The following is a 26,805-nucleotide window of genomic DNA, read 5'->3' on the forward strand; positions in this document are numbered from 1 at the left end:
TTTTTCTTTTTAAGTCTGGGCTTCTTACCAGACTTTCAAACAATACTTCAGCTTTCAATTTCATCATTCATCTCATAGGTCTGTGATGCCTCTAATTACAGAGCATTTGTGGTCCAGAGAGTTAAGCAGTGCTATGGCTTGGGTACAATGTGGGTCTCTTTCCCAAGGGTTCATGTGCTGGAAGCCTGGTCCTCAGTGTGACAGTGTAGGAGATGGAGAGACTTTTAAGAGCTGAGGCCGATTGGGAGTCCTTCAAAGGGAACTGCTATAGCGCTTCTTGGTATCCTGAATCACTTTAGAGAGGTTTTATAAAAGAGACAGACTGGTCCCTCCCTGATATTTTTTGGCTTCCTGTCTCCCTGTGCTATCTTTTTCTTATGTGCATTATTGTCAGAAAGCCATCACCGTTAGGCTCTTATCAAGACAAATTAGTAAATCAGCCATAGCTTGCATTTGCAATCTCTAAAGCTATGAGCTAAATAATCCACTTTTCTTTTGAGTTTCTTATTTGTGGTGCTGGGGTTAGAATTCAGCAGTGGCCTTATGTATGATTGAATCCACCTGATAGGCAAATGTTTTACCACTGAACTACACCTCCAACCCAAAGGCTCATTTCTTCCTAAAGTACACAGCCTGAAGTATTTTACTGTAGAATTTAAAATCGGACTAATATAATCAGCTCACCTCATACTTGCCTTACCATCTGAAGGTACTTAGTCTTTCTATTCCTCTGCTTTTCTAAGTCTTCACCACTTGGCTATCTGATTCCTATTTCTCACCATTTTATTAACATAATTTTTCTACTTATTAACTTTTTCCTTTTTATCCTATCTGGTTTGTTCCTGCATTGCCACAAATTTCAAAAGGAAGTAAAGAAAAATTCACCTTTCCTATGCTATCTTTCTTCTTATACTATTGATCATAAAAAGCAAAAATGGTTGAAATAAGTTTATGCAATGTTGAAAGGAGTTAAATTTCTCAACCAGTGTCTCATGCTTTTTTGTGATTTTTTAGAGTGCTTTTTGATGGTCCTATTTATCAAGTCTCTAGAGCTTTTCAGATGACACTTGATTCAAATTTAATACAGTAGAGTTTTTCATACATTAAATACCTGATATATGTAGTGGTAGGGTTAGGTATAAGAAACATTCTGTTAGACTTGCACCATTCTTTCTCACTCTGTTCAATTCATCTTTCCTGCACACATAAACCAAAAGACCACTTCCCACTAGTTCCTAGGTTAGTTTTCCTTAGAAATTTCTGTTCATACCACAAATGGTCTTGAGAGACTGCTATCACTCTAGTTATAGTGGCTACATTTTCTGAAATAAAAATCAAGGTCTAATATCCAACGGCCTTGAAATAATTTTTGTTTCTTAAGTTGAGTTTAATGAAAGTATTAAGAAGCCAAAGCATCTTGGCTTTTAATGGTTCAGGAGCATGGAAACATTACAATTAAAGTCAACAGTAAGCTAGGTTGAAAAATAAAGCTATCCCTATATTTGAGGAACTTAACATATAAGTATCTAGTTGTTATTATTATTATTATTTTTTGAGACAGGGTCTCACTATGTAGTTGAGACTGTTCTGGAACTCACTATGTAGCCCAGGCTGGTCTCTAACTCACAGAGATCCTCCTGCCTCAGCCTCCCGAGTGCTGGGATTACAGGCCTGCACCACCACGCTTGGCTTCTAGTTGTTAATAAAGTTCCTCTGTTGAAAAAATATATCAGAAAAGGAAAAATGAAAACTCTTCTAGACCACCAGCGTATGTCAGAATATGGCTTTTATTTGAAGTGTCTCCTAAAACTCACGTGTCAGAGACTTGCCTGCCAGCTGATGGGCATCTTGGGAAGTGACTATATTAAGATTGCTCTAACCTCAAGTAGATTGATGAAATAATCCATTGATGAAATAATAATTGATGGCATTAATGGGAGAGTCCAGAACTAAGAGGTGGGACACAGTTCAAGGGAGTGGATCATGGTAGCCTGACTTGGGGGCTTATCTTGTCTCCAACCTTCTCCTCTCTGGCTCTCCCACACCCTCTCAGTCATGGGGTGAGCAGCTTTCTTCTACCCTGCCCCCTTCCGTGTTTCTGTCTCGCTACTGTCCTGCCACAGTAGAGCCAACTGACTATTGTCTAAAACCCCCCAAAAATCATGAATTAAAATAAAGTTTTCTCCTTTAAGTTGTTATTCCCTAGCATTTTTGCCACAGTAACAGAATGCTAACACAGTAATGGTATGATATCGTAGACCAGCTACTAGAAATATTTCAGCAAATGAAGACCTTTCTGAGGATATTTTATCTCAACAGATAAAAGATCAACCTACAAGACAATTGTAAAACTACTTACAGGAAAAAAAAAATCCCACTAACTTTTCTCATTGCTACAGTTAAGAGCATAAATAATTCAAAAGAACTTCAATTAGCAAACTCTAAAGCTAGCTTAATGCAAACAAACAAACAAAAAATCCTGAGTGAATTTGCCAATCAAAGACTGAAGTAGTCCAAGTTTTTTTTTTTTTTTTTTTTTTTTTTTTTTTTTTTTACTTGGAGCAATTCTCAGTTTCTAATGGCTTTGGGTTCTTGGTGTTGGCTATATCTCTAAGCTTGTGCCTAAAGACATAGAATCAGTAGATTTTAGATAAATATACTAATCTCAACACAAAAATATGATCAATTTTCCAATAGTTTACTAATGCATAGACCAGAGATTTGTGAAGTAAAATTTAATTGGAAATTGTGCTAATTTCTATTTTTAATTTCCATTACTATAATGTAATAATGTTAATCTATAGCTTTAAGAATGAAAATATACTGTTTTTTTAATAATAGGTATTAATCATAAAAGCTAATGAGCATAGAGTGAGAAGGCAATAAGTATTTATGTGTGTGTGTGCGTGTGTGTGTGTGTGTGTGTGTGTTTTCTTCACTCCTGGGGAGTGAACCTAGGGACCTCATACTGACACAGCTCTTCTGAGACACAGCTCTAGCCCATTTTACTTTTTATTTTGAGATGAGATCTCCCTAAGTTACTAAGTTGCCCAGGCTGGGCTCAAATTTTATATTCTCTTGCCTCAGCCTCCACGATTACAGGTGTGTACCCAGAAAGCCTTGCTATGTTATAATTAGCAGCAAGTTTTGTCACTCCTCTACAAAGCATTGCCATATTTCTTTAAATGGAAAAGCTGCTTATGTGTACTTAATTTGATTGAATTACAAGTTAAGATTCCTGTAGAGGAGAGAATCACTAGGTATAAACTCAATACAGTTCTAAAAATGGTGTTGAACTTACACCTATGTCCTTGATTTCTGAGTAGTGTCATGACTATTTTGTAGTATGTTGGGACGTATATCTTATACTAATTTCTTCATGAGACTTCTATCCAGTAAGACCGGAGGTCCAAATATAAAGGAAAAATCATAACTAAGAGCACCATCACCAGACATCCTACTCGGAGGACCACAGCTAAGCCACGAATTGAGAACTGGCCTAGATGAAGTCTACTATTCACAACCAAAGTCTGATGGAGATTCTCCCATTATGCATTTGGTTGCATCTCTCACCTGAGTTGATGGAGAAAATTCATAATTTCACAAGCACCCTGAGTTCAATTTTGTTTTGTTTTTTGGTACCTGGGATCAAACTCGGTACCTTGTGCTTGTGAGGCAGGCAGCGGCACCACTGAGCTAAATCCCTGGCCCTGGAATTCAGTTTTATTTTTATTTATATATTTTTAAAAATATAACATCTATTTTATTAGGTCGTTCCCTCTGCCTGGAGATGGTTTTTCTACGGTCCATTAAAACCCAGGTCCTTACATGGGCTTTGGTGGGGGTTGTGGGACAGCACCAGCGGGTCTAAATCGGGTGGAGGCGTTCGGTCCCTCCCAGCTTCACGAGATGATTCCTGACCACCTTGCTGTGAACGGCGCAACTCACGCAGTAACGCAGCTTCACATAGAGCTTGGGAAGCACATAGGAGTTGAAGACACTCGCTTCCGAAATGTCCCTGACGGCAGCGGACTCTACTATGTTTCGAATGACGAATTTCTTAATGGCCTTATCCTTGGGCATGACCGGGTGCAGTTCGTGCAGTGAACAGGCTATACATGGCCGCAGCCCTTTTTGGCACTACCGTTGTTCCTTCTTTTTTTCGTCATCTTGGAAGGGAGGACCCGAAAGAGCTGGAATTCAGTTTTAAAATCAATCTCCATCTTCTCAAATCTACCTCATAAGCTTTTTACAAGTTGCAGCAGATATGCAGAGAATTAGTATTTGTTCAGCCTACCAATCACTGACTATAAAAGTACACATTATTCTGTTCTTGTAATTACTTATTATAGCCCATCTGGGTAAGTTATTTACCAGTTAATAATCAAGACCTAGATTACTTGGATTTACCAAGAAAATGTGAATTCCACTCTTTTTTTTTTTTTTTTTTTTTTTACTTTGAGGGCAATTTTTTCCCTGTCATGGAGTTTTAAACATAAATCATTCTTGCCTCTTGGGAATCACCTGTCAAAAGGTTTACTACTCAGAAAGTGAAATATATTAAATGAGTTTGAAGGTGCATTTCCAAGGTCTTTCTGGAATGATTACCCAGAGGAGAGGCAGATTTTCTCTTCTCTACCATTTTGTCAAGGAAGTAGTTGCAAGATATTAACCAAAACTTGAGATAATGAGTGGCAGTGAGTGGTTCTGGGTATTTATGTTTTCTAAAATATTGGAACTCATATTCTATTAAGCTTTTCTTCTATTTCTTGCTTTAGATAGATGAGCAGAACCAGCAGAATTGACCTCTAAGGACAGACCATTCACATTTATGTGATTCACATTCTCTCTCTCACCCACTCTCCTTTCCTCCTTTAAGAAATTAACAAACACATTTTCCTCAAATATAGACTCAGGGAAAATGCTTTTTTGCCCTTCTCTCTCTTCCTTCCTTCCTTCCTTCTTTCTTTCTTTCTTCTCTTCCTGTCTTCATTTCTTCTTTTCTCTCTTCCCCACTTCACTTTCCCTTTTCCCTTCCTTCTTTTAAAAGTATAGATTATGATCTTATTTCCTATTCTCATGCTTAAATGTTACTTACATGTTACCTTCAGGGCAGTGTCCTTGACTTCAAGCTTTGACTTTTAACTAGACGTCTACTTGGTTATTGACAAAAGTGACAGGGCAGCAAGATGGAATGAACAGATCCTTTGAATTACATTTATAATTTAAAATTTGCATTAAATGATGTTCAAAATAGGGCTGCAGATTTAGCTCAGTGGTTTCACCACCTGCCTTGCAAGTGCAAGGATCCAAGTTTGATCTCCGGTACCAAAAACAAACAAACAAACAAACAAAACAAAACAGTAAATCCATTAACACAAAATAAAGAAAATAAAATAAAAAATTTCAAATCCTTAGTCACAGACCATGCCTGGCCTCAAAAACTACATGTGGCTAGGAGCTAGCAAATTGAACAGTACACATTCCATCTCTGTAAAATGTCCATTTGGATAACATGGATTAGATAAATTATCTAAAAACAATTTCTTTAACACAGAAAAGAAAGTGCTTGATGTAAAAACTCTCATATTCAATCTAGACACACACAAAATTATACAAGTCAAATATACAGAAAATCAGAGTTCATTCTGCCATAGTTTTCCTGTGGGTCGCGCTGAATCAGAAGCTGCTTGCAGAGATCTGTTCCGCACAGTGACATTCCTAAGCAAAGTACAGCATACTTTCTTAGAGCATTACTTAATCAGCTCAACAGATTGTAATTTTGGACTCTGAAATATATGCAGGCTTTTGAACTAGCATAAACATAAGTCATCCTCATTATGTGAAAGTTCCTAGAGAGTTCAATCTGCTGGAGATGCTTTAACAGAGGAGGAAGGGAGGGAGGATAATTATTTGAGAACCCCCATGTTTTTCCAGAAGAAATTTAACAAGGCGGAAGTGATGGCACCTTGATATACTAAGTCAATCTTCTGAAATAGCCCACGTAACTGCAAAGACATGGAAAATGAAAAGCCACAGTGATCAAACAGTTTCAGGAAAATAAACAGAAAAACACAAAAGGTGGAATGAATCAGTATGCTTGTGTTCTGCCTTGGTTTCTGAAAATTTATATGGAAACTAGTGATGGAATAGTTACTTATTAAGAGACATATATTCTTTCTTATTGAATTCTGTTGTTACTTTTCTCTTTCTTTAAAGGAATCAGAGATAACTGTGTCACATTTATCTTTTTCTTCTGTTAGTCAATAAAAGTAAAATTATTACCCAACTCAGTTTATAAGAAGCCACTTATCAACTACTCAATAAAAATGTCTAGAAATCACCCGGTGATATATTGTCTACAGATTTACATTTATTATAAACATTTTATATAAGTATTCAATCCATTTACCTTTGAAAATGGCTTTTGAAAACATGAAAAAAAAAACAGAAAAGGGAATTTGATAAAATAAAGGGCTATCCCTTAGTTTGCATTATTTGAAATTATTAGTTAAAATCTAGTGTGCAGCATTCTTTAATTCAATCCTTGATGTCTATATTCAGAAAGAATACAATATTTACTTTAGGTATACATTTAAAATGAGTTTATGAGCAACAGAAGGATTGTGTTTGACCTTGTATCTCAGAACATATAAGAAAATTGAATGAAAGAGAAATCCATATTTTTCTAACAAACAGAACTTATGAGACATTAGATTTAAAGATAGAATTTCAATACTTATTTTCAAAGAAGAGCTAAGGATGGATTTTTTAAACAGTATATCATCATCTTGGGTAGTAAACTCTTCTTGATTAGGGAATCCTTTATATTTCCATGCATAAAGGCCATTAAATCAGAAGGACTGATGGATCATGATGATTCCTTTGTCTGAATATCCACTTTGACAGATGACATTTGCTGAGTCTTGCAGATATTTAAGACTCATTTGTAAATATATTTCCAAGGAGGTTGTGTCAATCTGTAGAAAGTCTTGTCTACACTTGAAAATACACTAAAGGATTCTGCCACCTCACCCAAGAAAATCTGTTTCATTCTAATTATTGTATTCCATTTTCTGTGAAGAAAACCTTAAAGTGTCTCAGAAAAGTTTCTCTGGTAACTTCTCTAACTCTGTCTAAAAGGCATTATGAAAGTTATTATTCAGGTCTGTCTGGCCCATTTCTTCTTTCTCATTAGCCTACAGAATTTACTAAGAGCCCACAGAACTGTAGCTCTAGAATATGGTCTTTAGGGAATACCAAGAAAATGATACTGGTACTAATGTAGGTATTTTACATGTAAAATAATCTATAGATTGAAAATGTCCAAATATAAATGAAAATTCATTCTCTGATAATAGATCCAATGCTGTGCACATTATCGACTCTAGTTTTAGAAATCTGGTGGTATAGTAGAGAAGATACTAACTTCAGAATGGAGATGACAGTTTATATTCCCAACCTTTCTGTAAATGTAATTTAATTATAACCACACAGTAAGGGTATATGTTCCAATACTCTAAAAACTGGAGCTTAAATGCTAGTACAAGATGAATTGAGTGGGATGTTCTGTACATCACTGCTGTCTTTTAAATAATGGGAAATATAAATGCAGAGATCCTCTTGTTTCTACAGGAAGTGCCATAATTCTCTCCAGGATTTCTTGGCTACAAGCAAGACAAGGTTTTCTCAAGTGTAGCTGAGAATACTGCTCCTCTCTTGCCAGGGACAGGGTTATAGCTGATGAAGATTACCTTAAAAGCAGAAGACTATTTCAGAGGTCACATAGCTCTGATGTCTAACGTTAACATTCTCCTTTAGCTTTCCTCACATCAACTCCCTTCTTTACCCCCTAGCTGTAAAACTTCAAATTCCTGAGAGATCAATAAAAGGGAAAAGCACTGTGAAAAGCTTACCTTATGAATTAGTATAGAAAATTATAATTGGGGATGACAATGACAGTTTCAAGAATCAACAATCTTTAGAGAGCTGGGAATATAACATTAGAGTACTTCCCTAGCATGAGCAAGGCCCTGTGTTCAATCCCAAGAATTCTAATATATAAATACGTAAATTAATAACTATAATCTATAGGGGCTTAAGGTGAAACATTATGTAAAAAGCCATAAATTGCAAAACTTATTTGCACAGATGAGTTAGAATCTTTATAATTAAAATAAAGAAAAAAAGTCATTGTAGTGGTTGTATCACATTTTTTACCTGGAAGGGCAAGCAAATATCTTTTAATGTATTGATGAGTTAGTTTAATCATGCATCTAGTAAGCCAAATAACTAGACAATAAATTCAGTATAAAAGGAATGTTTGTCAAGCATGTGTGTGCACATGAATGTGCGTGAACTAAACTGATGGAAGCGTCTAATCCAACACATCCTCATGGTTATGGCAGCATATAAAATACACGGGACCAGAACTCATTGTATAAACACTCTTCATAGTCACAGTATTGATTTCAATTATGATATCTTTCTTGCTAATGCATTCTATGCATCTGTCAGTAGGCAGAGGAAGAAGGATTAAATCAAACCAAGCCATACCAAAGCTGCATATAGCCCTAAGAAATAGGAAAGGAGCAAACACTGTGAGCTACAAGAGCCATTCAAAAAAATGTGCTCAATGGCATGGAGTTTAAATACACCCATAAAAATGAATACATTATCCATCTTTTTCTCTTTTGGCACTTCTGAGGTTGACATTAGCACCGTCTGCTGTGTTAAGATTGGGAGAGCTAAGCTGGAAAATGTGATAGCAAACCCTTAACTGAAGCAGCAGTGTATGGGGCAGGCTGTTAAACTGCCATGTGAGCAGGATACATAAATGTCAGCATTATTTTAGCATGCTTTATTACATCCATAACAGTCAAAACAAATGTGGCCCAATAGTCTACAACTCATGGGTAGCTTTTCTAATTTAGAATCTGCAGATGACATTTTGTATTAGGATGACATTTCAGACCTTTAAAAACAAAATTTAAAATTTTGCTAGTGACTTCAGAAGTTTTCAACATATTATTGAAATGATTTTAGAAGGCACACTGGTTAGTAATGAGCTATCAAATAGTTAAATAACAAAAGGCAGGATAGGCCATGCCTGATGGGATATGCCTGTGATCCTAGATACTTGGGAGCCTCATGCAGGAGGACAAGAAGTTTGAGGTTACCCTGGCATGTAGTGAGATGCTATCTCAAATTGAAACCTAAAAAGGTTAAAGGACATAGCTCTCTAGGCTCAATCCCCAATGCCAGAAAAATGAAGACTGGAAAAAAGAAAAAAAGAATGCATGATATAACTCACTTAGATATCTATCATGAAAGAACTTGCAATTTCAAATGCAATTACATTGTGAGATATGATTCTGTGATCTCATTGCTGTTACCGTAAATATTCCCACGGATAAACTTCTAATGCAAAGGAAGCATAACTGTGTGAGTTCAGAATGAAAACTAAAATATTCTATCTATACATATATCTATATATATATATTCATATTTTTTCAGAACTTATAGATAATAATATATTACATACCAGGGTTATTTAGTTACTCATTGTATTATTTATTTATTTATTTATTTCGGGACAAGGGATCGAACTCGGGTCCTTGTGCTTATGAAGCAGGTGGCAGAACCACTGAGCTAAACACCAGCCCAGTTACTCATTTTACTAAAATAGAGAAAGGGCTTCTATGGCAATGATATTTCTTAGAACCAAAATGGCTCATTTATGATCATTATTGAGGTCACAGCCCTTTGTGGTTTGTTACCTTTAAAACAACACAATATTCATCCTCTTAAATAAATCAAGAAATTGGGAACTTCTCATAATACAAAAGAGAAAAGATACTATTTTAGATAATGTTTTAGACTTTATTCTCTTATAGACATATATCTATTTTAATTAAACATCCTTCATATTACATAAAATAACCAGAAAATGAGCAAAGTGTTAATACAGCTATATCATCAGTTCTGGTGTCATTAAATTCATGAATATAACTAACATACACACATGTATGTATACATTATACATACACATATATGGCTATATATACCATAGTATGTATAACAGTATATGTTATATATACTATATTAACATTGAGTAGGATACTTATTCTATATAGTTTTTGGGAATTGAACCTAGGGTCTTATACATGCTAAGTATGTAATTTACCACTGAGCTGTTCCCCTATACAACCCTTTATTTTTTTTTTATATAACAATAACCTACTTAGAGCAAACTTCTGAGATAAGAAATCCAGGTAAATTTGATTAAGCAATTTATCCTTCAACAGAAGCCAAACGTAAATGACATAGCCCCTATGTCTTTCTGTGATTATATACTGTTAAGGAATTTTAATAGTCGCTTTCAAGTTAAGGAAAGAATGAACTTTAAAGGAAAAGATTTATAAGTATTTTTTCAAACGTTGTTCATATAATTATGCATAGAATACCTTTTACATGTTTTTTCCATAGGAACAAACACTATCATACAAATTATTTTAAAGTAGTCTTGAATACATTTTAATATGAACTATCTTCATCATGTCTATTAATGTCATATTCTCCTAAACTTTAGTCTATATTATATCCTTCATTGCCTTTATATCCACAATAATTATCCCATTTTGAATCTTTTAAAAGATATTTAGTGATTTATGACATGTTTTGGTTCAAAAGACTCCCTTGAACATTTCAGCTCTTTGATAAGGAGAAAAATTCTAACTACATAAAATAGGGACTGTTTTTAATCTTAGGATTAATGTAAAAATAAGAGTATAGATTCACAAAAAGTAGGGTAAGTTATTTTGTGATACTGTTTGTAGAAATAAGGTACCTAGATGATAAAATTGTGACAATTGAGGTGATAAATTACATATCCCAAGGGAATACTTTGTAATGCAGAAAGGAGATACAGTCCTAAAATGGTACACAGTATAGACTAAACAGAGTGAATAGAGATGCAGATCTAGATCTGAAGGCTCTAATCTGGATTTTATATCAGGTTCAGAATTTAATCTTGTAATTTCAACACAATTTCTTCAGTTTTGAAGAACTATAGAGCCTATAAAAGTGAAGTCCCTAAACTTATGTATTTATGCAGTGTACCATATTCTTCACACAGTGGCGCTAATAATCTAATAATCAGGGCCAGTCTGCTTTCCTAAAAATCAGCTCTATCACTGGGCTAAAGCCAAATCTATTCTGAAATGTAAGAGTTGGGTGTTCTCAACCATGAAGAATAGAATTGAATAAGATAGGGTCTCTAAGAATTTTTACACCCAATATCTCCTACCACAACCTACCTCCTGTAACAGATTTCCACCTTGGACACTGAGCGAAGAACCTGAGCTCCCAATATCCTAGTGTTTGTCTTGTCCCCTCCTGGACACTGAAGTTCTACCTGAGCCTCCATCTCACTACAGGTAGTTATTTCCATTACAGACTCGTGGATAAGCCTTCTACTTCTAAGTGTTGCTTGTTTGGAATCTCTTGGGACTATACTTTGCACCTAGCAATGGATGGAATGAAACTTTTCTTCACTGGTGACAACTTTTTAGAAACCTAATCAGTTACTCCTTGGGATATCTGCTTATTTGGGAAGACATCCAGTTTTCTCTGGGAGCACTTGCAGCTGGATTAGATTTGTTTTTCTTTTTATTTTGAAGATCCTAGATAACTTAATGTAATGGTTCCTGGTGCCTTTGTGGTCCTACCCTAGCAAATATCCTTTAACAGTTCTCCAAATTTCACTTAAGTAACTATAAATTACTTATGGATGCCCTTATATTTCAGGTACCTTTGCGGGCTCTGATCATTGAAGGGGGGAAAAAGAAAAGGACATAATCTTTGTTTCCAAGAAGCTTCCAATTCTTAAGAACCAGCTGCTTTCTCCAAAGTTCTTTTTTTTTCTTTCCCTCAGCACATCTAAGAATGGGAATTTGAGCTGGCACTTCTTATTCAGTTATACTATTTTATATTTCAAAATGTTAGACCTGCTTATTTTATTCCTTATTTTAGAAGTTCTTTTTTAAGTCCTCATAAATAGGAAGAAAAATGCCAAGTGAAATTTTATATTACTGCTGTCAAATTGTCAATATATTTATTTGTCTTGTTGGAGGCAATGTGAATACATATTCCTTAAATTACTTAAATTATAATTTTCTTACAGAATACCTGTCACATAGATCTCATTGAGAATATATTAAGGTTGTGTTTTGGCAAATCAGTTTAACTTCTTTCATAAAGCTATCATGAAACATAGTCTAGATGTGTGGTTTCTTATGAATTCTTGTATTTATGTCCTTCCTAGTTATCTGTGCATGTGGTAGACCAGCATTCTACAAAACATATTCTAAACACTGGAGCTGCTACAGAGTTAATACAAGGAAATTTTCATAGATTAAATGGATTGTGAAACACTATATCTATACTGTATTTCCCTCTTGGAAAAGTTCTAAGTAATCCTATAGTGAAAAAACTGAATTTTTAAAACCTTTTTTCTAAACCGATTTAAGTGTATTCTTTAAATGTATAATAATGGTTACAGAAGAGGTTTACCATTTACAATTATCTTATTGATGAGACAAAAGTTAAGTTTCATAAGAAAAGGGACGTTTAGGTGCCAGTAGCGCACAGAAGACGCTCATAAAAATAGTTCCAAATGATTTTTAAAATGCTGATTTTGATGTTTAAGCTTCACTGACAGTTTGGTTGGCTTGGGAGCTGCCTTGGGGTTGGTAAACACGCTCATCAGTTTTGTTTGAGTGGGGCATGGAAGCGTAGGATCCACATCAGTCCCTGGATCTTTCCTCTGGCACTGCTTCCCTGCTCCGCTTCCTGGTTGCCATGGGGTGAGCACCTTCCCTCCTCCAAGCCCTTCTGCCATGTGACTGCCTGGCAGTTAGCTGACCACGGAATGAAACCTTGAAACAGCCAACCAAAGCATTTCCTCCCTTAAGCTATGGGTATAAAATATTTGATTCCAGCAATAGGAAAGCTAGTATATGTCTGTAAATACATTTCAAAGTAGTATTGCCTAGATTTTTTGTTTTTAATTAAACATTTCTTATTCTTTGTATGTTTAAATAGAGTTGAACTTTTCAAATTTGTCAAGCCAACTAGGAGAAGAATCCCTTTATTGTTCATTTACTCATTTGGTTATAAGTTAAGTTCTCATGTAGTTCAGTTTACATTGTTTGATTCTGCAAGGAAACAAATTTCCAGAGCTTTGACCTATAAAATCCTCAGACTTCTTATAAAGGCCTATGATTGTTCTCCAGGGAAATCGAGATGAAAATGTCACTGATTCCCTGCCAGACCTATACCTCTATTGTTACTCAAGGAAGCAGAATAAACAAATAACACTCCTGCCCCAAAGGAAATACAAAAATTCTGAATCTAAATGCTACTCCTAATTTGGAGACGAAGGCAAGGTGTGAGGGTCGGAACTACCTTCCAAAAACAAACAACTTGTTTCATGGTTCATAAACATATGAGAAAGAATCAGGACACTTAAAAATGATTAGTAATAAAGGGAGGTATTAAACTTTTAAATTATTAGTCTAAATTTAAAATATGAAGGATGGATACCATAGCTATTTTTAAATAAAAAGATGAAACTAAGTCAACATGTTAGTAGATTAAATCTTACTCTTACAACATAAAATATAAGAAATGTTTTAAGTCATAATCACTCTTATACACACAAGAGCTACTTTTCATTAACTCAATTTTATTACACATTCACCAGTATTTCCAATTATTCACTTTTTGACAATGTATGCTTGCTTCCCTCCTATAGAATATTGCAAGTCCTTCCTTAAATTTCCTTCAGAGTAAAGAAGTATTTTAGCTAAGCACTTTTATCTCGAATCCAGTCTAAAGCTAGTTTTTGAAAAGTAACCCTCAAAACATTCATCAGAAAATTGTTTCTATATTACCTTTTGCAAATGTGCTATGGGTTTAGTTTCAAGATTTATTTTAAATTACATTACAAAGGGAAAACCTGGGACCATGAACATATTAATTTTAAGAATAAAAATGAAATTCACAGAACAAAAGAGAACTAAAATGTATACCTAGATATTTTTCTCATTTGATTAATTATTCCAAGGTAAGATTTTTGTAGCAGAAATGTTTTCCATTCAGTAATTTTTGAATGCAATTCTACTGTGATAAAAATGTGGCAAATGTGAGAAAGCAATGAATATCACTTTTAAATATTGCTGTAACTTGGTATAAGTGTAATTTAAATAGTGCATGAAAATGTATGGCATTTTCAGGTATTATAGGACATTGTTCCTATAAAATTTCAGTCTAAGTCATAAATTACAGCTTTTGAATCAAATACCTCAGAGCACTGATGCATTTCTAACAAATAACTCATTTTAACTGTTAAAAACCCCACTGGCATGCAGGACTTTTATAATCAGAGTTTTCCAGCTGCTCCTCTTAAATTAAAACTTGAGTTAGGTAAGGGCAAAATGAAGAAATCATTACCTTGGGTTTTATTTTAACAAAGTTACGTTTGAATCCAATCAAAATTTGATATTTGTTTCTAAGTCTGAACCACAGGCAATTCCTATGATAATTTAGCCTATTTAATTTGGTTTAATAAATATTTAGATAATTTAAAATATGCACAAAACACTGAATAGAATGAGGGATGAGCATGGTCAATCTTTGCATTCAAGGAGCTGAAAAAATCTGGAACTGAAGTACATTATATGAAAAGCTTGATAACCAAGTCATACTATAAGTTTTCAAAATGAAGATATATAACGGGGGTAAAATAAGGTGAGGTGAGCAAGATGGTTCTCTGGGAAGAATAAATTTGGACAGAAGAATAACATTTTTGGATATTTTCAGGGAGCAGGAATAGTACTATTGCCAGGGCAGTGTGGTGACCTAAGGAGTGGAATCACCTGGCGTGGAAGGAGGATGAGAAAGTACAGCAAGAGGCTCTTTCTAAATCGGGGAACTCGTGCTCAGTTAGGCAAGCATTCTTTGGGATCACAGGGGTCTGAAGTAGAGGAGGGATGGAAGGTATTAGCTTAATGGTGTTGCTCTAGTAAAAATACCAGGGACTGCGTAATTAATAAAGAACAAAAATTTACTTGCTCACAGTTGTTATGGTGAGAAGTTGGAATTCAAGGCACCGATAGGTTTGGTTGTCTGGTGAGAACTGTTTTCTACCTTTAAAACGGTGCTGTGTTGCTGCATCCTCTGGAGAAGTGGCGTATCGTGGCCTTCCCGGGCAGCAGGCAGAGGGCAAGGGAGCAGAGCATTGTGAAGCTTTTTGTAAGGACCAAGTGTCATGCAGTAATACTATTATAGGCAGCTACGTTAGATGGAAATTAATATACAGAGGGAGACTGGGTCCTCAAGGAAGTCAGCATGCAAGAAAATGACATCAGAATTGTTAGAGGCAAATCTAGAGAGAGCCAGGCCTTGGGAAGGAGAAGCAATAGCATTACCTGCATGCCTTCCTAGAGAGATTATACCACAATTAGCACTACTTGGTCCACGGGGGCCCAGATAGGCATCAGGTGCATCCAGACCCACACTCCTCTCCCTATTCTTTTCCTGTACCCTTGCTAAGCAATTCATTTCCTATTGGATCCATATTAGCTAAGCAGTTGTTTTGTAATCCTATAGAGGTGATGGGAGTCTGACCCATGTTGTACTCACGTGGGTTTTCTGTATAAATTACCTATGACAAAGGACATTGGTGGCTACCCACTTGGGATCCCTTCTGAAAATCAAGGGGCTAGTCTTTATCCCCTGTTTCCCATAAAACTTTCCTAACTTTCTCCTTTGGTTTGCAACTTTACACTTCAATGTTGTGAGACAATGAACTTGTCACATTTGGTATCAAGCAGGTGGGGAGTTAAATGCCTATCAATACCACCACAGTGGCCATTAAATTTAACACTTGTATTTTTGAGGAGATGAATAAAAACCATAGCATGGAATTAATGTTTCATTTAGAGAGATTAATAAAATGTTTATCAGGTTGATTGGGGTGGAAGGAAAAAAGAAAGAAGAAAATTGTTTTACAGCCCCCTGAAATAATCCAGACAAGGGATGAGTAGGGTACAAAAGATTCTGACGCTGGAAGTTATGCAAATAGAGACAAGAGGATGTGTGTGGAGTGTGAGCAGCAGGGGCAGGCAGGGACAGAGAGTGCACAAAGGCGGTGGGAGAAATGAAGAGAAAACTGGATATTCTGGCTCAGTTTGTCCCATATCCTTTACAAATTTCTTTCGTTTCTAATCAAGCTGCATGAGGTAGGTCAAACCATTCACTTCAGGAGTCTGCTTATCTAGCTCAACTCTTTTCATGGATCAAATGTTGTTGAAAACTACTAGTCATCGCTTCTCAGCCTTTTGGCTAAGATCAAGTGAAAACTACTAGTCATCTCCTTGAGTTTCTAGAATATATACCTATAAAACAATGAACTGGGGGTGGTGGGATGTCTTATTTGCGCAAGGTAGGACACCCTTCAGAAAGCTAATGAGCCAAAAGGTAAGTCAAAGAGTAGAGAGTAGGAAAAAGAAAGAAAGTCTAATAATTCAATACTTATAGATGCTAAAGGTCAGTAACTTTACTAAATGAGACTAAATGCTGGGGATATAATTGTGAAGCATACACTGTTCTCTGCTCTTAAGAACACTGCAGTTTAGTGGGGCAGTCAGCAAAGTGGCCAAAGTACTATGTTATTAGTGGAAGGAACCTTAGGAGCTATGGACATAAAATTATATTGGGTGGTACCTAGCTTAGTTTGGGAGTGTCATATGAGGGAATGCTGAGCAGGAGATAATATCTGGATCTCTTGCTTAAAGAAGTTAAATTTAACTCTAGGAAGGAAAGGTAATGGAAGAAATTAGACCAAATACCTTCCAGCATTGAAAGAATTAAAAATTATCCAAGAAAATTATGGTCAGCTGATATGTATATTTTTCATCCAAAATAAGTAATTTAAAGTACAGTTACATTAGTAAGTACTAAGCCAATTTCTCATAAAGTTTTAGAACCAGAGAATGTTTTTAAGGTGTATATGCTTTTTAGGTACATGGTTCTGCTTGTAAATAGGCTGAAGATCTAATCCCGATATCAGTTTGTGGAAAATCTCTAAACCACAGTGGTCTCAGGCAGTTTAAATTAAATAATAGTTATTGGGAGGTTAACATAGTGCTTGGCATATTATAAACCTTAATATGTCAATAACCATTATTAGATAATATAACTTCTGTTTTCAGATGAGTAATTTTAACTTTTGATAATATATGGATTTCTATGAGAGGTGGCAAAAAAAATGAGCTACAATCTAAACAACTCCAGAGGTTCTCAAGTTATTTTAAACATCAATGGGCCTTTGGTTTTCCTTTGCTAATACTCTGGACTACGGGCCTGTACTGTTTAGGGAAAATAGAACAGGTTCTGAAATTTAAAAAGCAAAGTTCAACTTCTCTTTGCTATTTCCCTCTAGTTTTTTTTTCTTCCTTCCATCTGGCCCAATTATAATTTACATTAAAAAATGAGAACAGTGCATTGCATATTTAGCTACAGATCTCTAAAATGGAAATGCAGAATCTATATTGTTATTCTTTCCCACCCGTTTATTTGATTGGTATATGATATTTAACAATACAAACACTGTTCTTTTTTTTTCTTGTATGTTATGCATTAAATATTTAAACTTCACAGTAACATTTGAAACTGTAATTTTTTTCAGAAGCTTAAAATGGTTCCTAAGAGACTCTTTAGAATTCTTCTGGTTAACAGCCACATCCTATGTAATGGAGTTGCAGACCTATCTTCCACCAGAGGGCTTTTGCTTTGGTTACAATCCTTTTGGGCCTTCCAGTCTGACCTATATGACTGCCAAGTTTGTTATGTCTAGTATTCAAACAGGGTTCAGAAATGGCAGCAAAGGAGCCGTGACATCTAAATGCAATCTAGAATACCTAAAATGCAATCTTTCCCTTCTCATGATTTAGCAAAACCCTGTAACACTTTCATGGACAACTGGATATTTATTAATTATCCCAATAACTAAGGTTTTATTTAAATCAATAAACGCAGACAGAGAAATAGATCAATGTTTCACATATTATGTCTTACCTTAATGATTGCAACTAATTGTTACTTACAAAGAAGCATATTAGCTCTTAAAAAATGAATCTTTTATTTTTGGAGTCAGAAAGTTACCAAAAAGGGAGTTGTCAAGTATAAACTATGTTTACAAAATTCCATGAAAGTCAGTGAAGGAATGCCTGTATGGTATTTTATGAATTTGCAGGTAGGGCTTACCTCCATTTTTAAAAACTTCTGAGCATTATATAACTCATCTTTCTATTCAGCCAATTTTTGCAATAGCTTTTACTCTTTGATCTTAGTTTTACTTCGTGGAATTACAGACTAGGTCTGATCCCTTTTGCATATAACAGTATTATGAATTTACTATACACATAACTTTCTTCTTTTGTTTTAAGTACCTGTAATTTCTCAGGAAAAAAATGTTGGTATTCAAGACCTTTCATTCAGAAAAGTATTGTTTATGTTGACAAGCAATGCAATGCTATTCATAGGTAAAGCAACAGTTAGAGAAATAGTACATTTGTCTGTTGTTTTTTAAAAAAATATTATTTGAATAGATACTCAACTAGACTGGAAATGTATTTCAAAGAACAGGGAGATATAAAATGACTTGTGAACACCACCAAACCCACTTACTTATAAAGTTAAATGTGAAATGGTTGGATATGTTTATAAAACTAAATGTGTCAAATTATTCTTTAAAACAGATCAATATTTAAAACTAATGTTTTAATAGTTTTTTTGGAATTCTTAATATACACATTTTCAGAGAGAAGGCTGGAGAAAAAAATGGTATATAAAAATTCTTCCTTTTACATGTAGTACAGTTTAAAGATGTTTTGTCTTTACTAAAAAGGTAGTATTTTAGAAGACATTCAAAAAGTATGTAAACTTTCCAAGATATCAAAAATAAAGAAAATAATCTTTAGCTATAATAATATATGTTAAATTTCCCCTCAAAATTCCACAACATATTTTCAAGTTGTAACATGTTGTCCCTCTTTTATTAATCTAACATTATTTAACAAAACAGAATGCTATTCAGCTACAATATTGGCAGTAGCTATTCTTGAATACTGAATGAAATACATGTGTCTGAAATTCTATGATCAAATTTAGTGTTTACATAGGAATTCTTAGCATTCTGAAGAGATATACACCTATTTACTATGATTTTCAAAAATAAAGATTGATATGTGATTTTGTTAGAAATCTTTGGAGTTGATATGATGGAAGTTTATCAAATTTTTTAATATTAATCAGATTTCAGCACCAAGAAGATACATATAAAATATTCCATTTTTATTTTTTGGTGAAAAATAAAATCTTATAACAACATAATTAGAGAATAACAATAGCTAATATACTCTGTGTATCATGACCTTAAAATAATGGGAAAATTTTACTTAGAGTACAAGTTCTGGACAAAAAAGACTCTTACAAAGAAGAAACAAAAAGATAAAACTTTCTTTTGAATGAGTAAAAAGATACTAGTAGTATAAATGAAACAAATTAACATATTTTTAAATATTTTCAAATAATTAAATAGGTAATTTGAACTTCGTACTTCCATTGTTTTTTACTGTTTATCAATTCATTATTATCATGATCTGAGTTTTTCTGTTTATTTCTAAACATTCTTTTTCTGATCTTTTCTACAGCACATTCTCTATCAGTGTTTCATTTAAAAGGATTGGATAACTTCACTGGAAAACTTACCTGACAACTTCAGAAGGAAAAAGGAAAGAAAATTATAAAATATTCTGTTTATTTAAAAACTCACCTAAAATACAAGTGGAAACATGCATCAGATTAGCAGAGTCTTGTCAGATGAAACGAAGGAAGAGGTGTAGGAGGATGAGGAAGAGGAAGAGGAGGAGGAGGGGGAGGCCACTAGGAATGGCAGTATTAATTTTAGACATGGAACACAAGGTAAATATTAAATACCAAAAAAGAAGTATATATGAATAAAAGGTATACAGTCACATATCAGTCACAGACCCTCTGAGCTAAATAACTCAATACTAAATTACATGCAATAAAACTGTAAAAAGCACTATTATTAGTAGGAAAATTTAGCATATTTCTCTGTCACCTTTCTTTAAAGATACAGCAGAAAGATAGAAATGAGGTAATAAGAATTTTAATAAGATTGATGAAAAAAACATGGAACCATGTGATATTCTAATACAGAATTCATCTGTAACTCATTCATCTATCATTCATTAGATAAAAGCTGATAAGAGTCTACTACAAAACAATAATTTAATTTAGTTCTAAAAAGACTATCTTTTACAACTAAAAGTGATATGACCTTAAGGCAGTAAAAAACAGATTAGCAACAAAAAATTCTAGCAAACAAGCAAATTCTCACTTCAATTCTCTCGTATTTTAAAAAACCAAAATGATAATTGCAAAATTGAAGGTTATGTTAGATGTGAAAACATTAATACAGAAATACACTAATATAAAACACTTTACAGAAAAAGTTATGTGAGCCAAATATCTGAATGCCACCAGTATAGTTTTAAAAAATTCTTTTAGTAGACAACATGATAAAAGCAATAATGTAAACTAAGCTTTTTATTAGATAATTTAGAAAAATAGTATTCCATAAATTCAAAGGAAGAATGAAGAAAATAGTTTGTGTGTTCTTATGTAGTTAATTAGAATGTAAAATACAGTTGAATTCAAAATAAAACTGAAAAATGGGCCTCTGAAAAATTTAACTCCACCAAGAAATTTACACAGAAAGTAGAAGTATAGACAGATTTCCAAAAGTAGAATGCAATGCAGAGTAGAGATCATCTTTTTCATATATGAAGCTATTAAAGCAGATTTATTTCTGAGGTCTAATATCTTTCTGGACATAATATCTTACCTTTTAACATTTCAATTATTGTAGGTTTATAATATAATTTGACATTCAGTAACACAAATGGTTATCTTATTAATTTAAAATCTAGCAAATATTACAACCTATTTTTTATTAATGAATTTTAAATTTCTCTTGTTAAAAACCACAATGTTTATTGATGATTTATTTAAATTGTATTACACCTCCAAACTAATTCAGAAATAATTCACATTTGCAAAATTTCATATTCACATACAGGAAGTGGATGTGCATATACATTTATTTCTACCTTCTTGTATGTATATTAATGTAGCTTTCTTCTTTCTCTATAACATCCTATATATTTCTTACTACAGTTAGCCTTATGTTGCATTTTATGTATTTTCACATGGATTTCCCCCAACATATTTCTTACAATGTGTTTTTACAATGTGTAGTCTTAGAATAACAAATAAAAAGAAGACAAAAACTTAATTATTAAAGCAGTATGTTTTTCTAACCAATAATTTTAATTTCAATGATAATCTTAGTTATTTAGCATATAGATCTTGAATCCCTATGACATAAGACAGTGAAAACAAAAGGGATCTCGAAAGAGTAGTATGTAGTTTGAAAACAGACCAGGGTTGAAGACTGAAATGTTTAAAGCATTAGATTTGATCTCAAAAGCAAAAGAAGACCAGACAAAACAAAGCAGAACAAAATAAAGCAAAACAAAACATTTTCATAATAAAAAATGTAGTGATATCATTAGATTCTAGAAGAGAGAGTTGAAGTTCAGAACATAAGCCTAAAGCATTAAAAATCAAAGGAAGAAAATCTCCCCGTATTTATGCCATTTACTGAGAAGATATTACTATGTAAATTTGAACTTTTAGAAGAGAGATGAAGGAAAATTAGCTTTTCTATTGGTACTTAAGAATGAAAATACTAAAGAATTCTTAAATACTGTATTAAAGAAACTTCAACTATTTCTGTTAAAGGGAGGTGTAGAAATCTAGAATTTAGTAATTATACAAACTTCCAAAATTAAAGGAAAAACACATTTATTGTCTTCAGCAATTTCATTTATTCACAAAGCAGTGTGAGACACTATATTGAGTTCCATGGTAGCTAACACTCTCTTCCCTAATGGGTTTCAAAGGACACACTGCCATATAGTTAAGAATAAAACCCTCTCCTTATATAATGGCTTTTGAGAGGCTCCTTGAAAGTCTCATTATCTCTCACCAAATCCCCGTCAGATAAGTATGGTAAAGGGGCCATTATCTCCATTTTACAGATGAGAACCTCAAAATGCTCAGTTCTAATGATTAGTAGAAGCCATTAGGCATGTTCATAATGAGAAGACCAGAACTATTCTGATTACGTGGCTTCATACCAAGAGGATATGTCCCATGCTTTACATGCTCTATTTCTATTTGTTTCTTTAATATTCTCAATATTAATATGCAATGTTTATTTAATAAATAAATAAAATTAGTTTAATAAATCATCATTGTGGCCATCTCAAATTCAAACCAATGCTAACAGATGTCCATGTAAAATCATTTCTCCATGTAAACTTTTTTATGTATGTATCTGTATTTCAAAATCTAAAAGGTAACTACTTTTCTCAGAGCTTAATTAAGGACTGACTGACAAATAAAATTATACAGATTTACAGTGTAAAACACAATGCTTTGATATATGGAGACATTACATGATGACTAAATCAGCCAATTAACAAGTCTATTAGCTCACATATTATTTTTTATGTTGAGAATATTTAAAATCTACTCTCATGGCAATTTTCAAGTATACAATACATTATTAACTCTAGTCACCATGCTGTTTAAAATAGATCTCTAGAATTTGTTTAATATACTAAATGTTAGTATTACTTGACTGACATCTTCCCCTTCTCTGACCCCAGCCCCTGCAGCCACCATTACGCTTTGCTCTTACCAACGTGACTTTTTAGGTTCCATGTATAAGTGAGATCACACATCTGAAAGGGAGGCTATCTCAACTTCATTGCTGTGCATATTAATAACTAGTCATGTTCCTATAGGAAATAGTCTAGTGACATCAAAACAATGTCTTTCATCTTCTGTGATTCCACAATCAAGAGAAATTAAAAGGTATACTTCTTAAAGAATACATCATGGTGTTTCATATGTACATCAATATAAGTGTCATATGCCATCTTTATGAATAAAATAATAATATTCTAAAATCGATACCCCCTGTCTAGTTTCTTTTGCTTTTTTTTGGGCGGGGGAGTACTGGGGATCGAACTCTGGTCCTTGTGTTTATGAGTCAGGCTCCAGAATCACTGAGCCAGATCCCCAGCCCTGTCTAATTTCCTTTAATAGGTGAGAGAAATTTTTTTGAAGAAACTTGAGCCAAGGTTAGTTTGGCTAACTAAACATATTATCAACTTTCTACTGAAAATTTTGTAACATTACAAAGACCATTAGTCTGAAGTCACAATGTCAGAAACTTAGATATAGTTGGTATGATGACACTGCCTTTAGAGAGATATCTGGGAGCAGAGAAATGACACTCATAAGCACAAAAGTCCTATGAGAGTCATTTAATCTGTACATAGGTAGAACCCTGAATTGATAAAGAAGAACAGAAAAATGATATTTATATTATAGTGAGGTGAGTATGAGTTAGATCTACAGTTATTTAGGGCTTATTAAAAGTTCCTGTTCTGACTCACCAAGAAATCACTGAAAGGTAGAGAGCAGGACGGTAGGCTCCTGTTCACAGCGGAGAGTTCCCTGGGTTTTCTTTTTGTTCAATTATATCCTCAACTTGAAGCTGAGGAAGCTGGAGACCCAGAAACACCAACAGTGTTTCTCATTTAACCATGTTAGTGTTGAGAAATAGTAATGTTCATGGACAGAATTAGAGATCAGGTTTCAATCAACTTTTGGAAAACCAATTCCGAAGACAGTTACTAGTCTAAATTATCTGTGAAAGAAGCAGTGCACTTTTGAGAGCTGTTACAGACTATGTGTCATTTAGAACAACTCCCCATATACACACATGCAGACACAAAAACATTTGTAGTCATGTGTTAGTTTACGTGATTTGCTGGTGAAAAATTTTTTTTAAGAAAAGTAGGACACAAAATATGTTACCTTGGGGAAAAATACATATATCCTAAATTCATTTTACTTATGTGGTTAGTCCAATCATAAGAAAATCCTGTTTATATAAAACTCTCTAAAGTAATTAAACCTGGATATATGCATCTATTGTGATAAAACTGTATACTTTGTGCTAAAATAATATTTGATGTATTTAGATCAGTCACTTACTTCGTACTGGCATATTAATTCTTATTTTTTAATTCAACAGAATAACTGTTGCCAGAAGTGTGTTTAAAGTCCTTATGGCAAGTATGTTGCAACAATAATTATTTCTTAAAATGGAAGAAAAGTAGAAATAAGGAAAGCAATAAGGGCAGTCTTTCTCCTTTGTGTGTTTTTTTTTCCTTTTTATACTCATGCACTTTACAAAGAAGGTTCCTTAAATTAATGGGCCATCCCATGAGAATTTTTTCTGAACTGAAGTAGGCTGAATGAATAATCAAATCCCTCAGCCTAATGGAAATAATAAACCTCCTAAAGCCCAACCTTGCAGAAAAAAAAAAAAAACTTCAGTTTTATCAGAGAAAATTTTATATGAGTGCCTAACGAGATGGCAAGCATGCATGAATAATTATTTTTACTTATTGTTCTCATTAAAGAAAAAATGAGTTATTACTTTGGTGAGAAATAAAATTATTCCCCTATCACTGCCATAACTTGACTTATTTTATATTTTAGAAAAGGAATTCATTTATATTTGTCCCTGAAATTATAGAAGTAGACAATTTTAATAAAAAAGGCAGCCACTTTTCCTTTGAACAATTGTCTGAGGCTTTCTATCAGTGTTGCAAATATTCTGGAGAGAGGAAAAACTTGGGCACGGTGACTAATATTGCTCACTTCCACAGAATGTAAGATGTGAAAAACTTGACCACAAAGAAAAGAAAATACTTTGTTTTCACACTAACACCAAAGAACTAAAAATTGCTTAAAAGTAAATAAAACAGTCCTTATCTTTAGAGACTTTACAATTGAGTTGTTAGGAGAGTAATGAGTTTTGGATTTCTGGATGCGTAACATCCTTTTGAGTACTCATACCCTAAGTGGCCACCTTGTTATTATTTTCAAAATATGCAGAAAGATATTCTTCTGGGTAGATGAAATAAATGGATTTTTCCCTATTTTCTCTCAAGTACAATTTAAAACCCTGTACTTTGTACACAAAATAAACACAAGAAGACTGAGCAGGACAGTGGGCTCCTGTTCACAGTGGAGAGCTTCCTGGGTTTTCTTTTTGTTCGATTATATCTTCAACTTGAAGCTGAGGAAGCTGGAGACCCAGAAACACCAACAGATATGGACCAAAAAAAAAAAAAAAAAAAAAGAAAAAAAAAAAAAAAAAAAAAAAAAAAAGCGGCAGCAAATGCCTGATTTCCATGAAGAAAGGACTAGGAAAGGGCTAGTTTTGCAAGCTTTTCACTTTTAGACATAACCATTGTATTCCAGCCATACACTCTGGAAAATGCTGAAATTCCTACAGGATCCACCTAGGTGAAGCCTGAATGGGCAAGATAGGTTTCCAACCTACAGAGTTTGTAACACGGTTCCCCAAAACCCCCACCAGAATTGTACTAAAGAAAGTGAGCTTTTTCATTCCCCAGGCAGTAAAGTAGTTTCAGCTGAGATCACGTGGACTGCCTACACTAACACGTCCCACCAGGCAGAAATTATACTTCTATGCTCCCAGTTCTGCAGATGTCAAAGGAGCAGTACTGGAGTCAAGACTTATGCAGGGGTAATGCGGCCACCTCTCATTTGGTGTTAAGTCTCCATGAGATGTGGAACGGAAAATTTCCCTTCACCTCAGCAGTAATGAGAAACCCTCCCCCATCAAGTATCACCTTGAAGACCAAGTGGAACATATGGACATTACCTCTGCCTGGCAGCACTAAGGTATCTTCCTTGATCTGTAATGGTAAATTCAAATTTAAGAGAGAAAAAATAATTTTTCCTAATGCACAGAGTTTCCCTCGCCTTTTCCTTTTATTAGGGCATTTATTTAAGAAAAACTGAAATTTTGAATTCTCTGATCTTTCGGATAAATGTAAAATTTTAAAAGTTAAATGAGCAACCTCCAATTTTAAAACTTTTTTTGTCAAGGACTTGGGCACTGCGCTATTTATTGTAAATATATAAACAAAAAAGATAACACTCATCTTCCAGTTTTTTTTAAGAAAGATAAGAATCTAACTTTCTCAGGTAGTCGTAAAACTACTTACTTTGTAAAAATATAGGTGTTTAAGCTTACTTTTCATAAAGGCAGTTAGGCATTCCTAATTTTTAAGTGATTTGAGGCTGAACTATATGTCTAATGTCAAGTGATTTTATGTGAGGATGTGTTGCCATTTATCTTGAAAACATGTATCTAATAGATCATGTGTGTCTAGCTATTTTTAAAAAGCAGAATTTCTTTCTGCCTTTGCAATGTCTTTAACAGATGTCGTGCAATGTGCATTACATTTTAGTTTAATGTTTATTTAGCAATACAGTTATTTCCTTTCTCTTCTACGTTTGTGGAGAGGTCTTTTGTGTCGTCAGGAAGTTCATTTTTAATTATATATTCCCAAGATTTCAGAGGAAAGGAAAATGGCTATGTTAATACCATGCAGAGTTCAGAATAAAAAGAAAATCCTTAAAAGACAGAGAGGGACACCATATAATGACACAAGGATCAATCCTTCAAGA

At 34.0% G+C, this 26,805-nt stretch overlaps 1 protein-coding gene and 1 pseudogene across 2 annotated transcripts in view; both read right to left on the reverse strand.

Moving 5' to 3' along the window:
• The window catches only part of Lingo2 (leucine rich repeat and Ig domain containing 2), a 1,157,994-nt gene that overhangs the window by 247,025 nt on the left and 884,164 nt on the right, over positions 1-26,805 (reverse strand). The window lies entirely within an intron of this gene.
• Positions 3,810-4,184, reverse strand: LOC104872688 (annotated as a pseudogene).

This window comes from Fukomys damarensis, unplaced genomic scaffold (assembly GCF_012274545.1).
Source record: "Fukomys damarensis isolate Sample0158 unplaced genomic scaffold, DMR_v1.0_HiC HiC_scaffold_36, whole genome shotgun sequence".
NCBI classification, from domain to species: domain Eukaryota; kingdom Metazoa; phylum Chordata; class Mammalia; order Rodentia; family Bathyergidae; genus Fukomys; species Fukomys damarensis.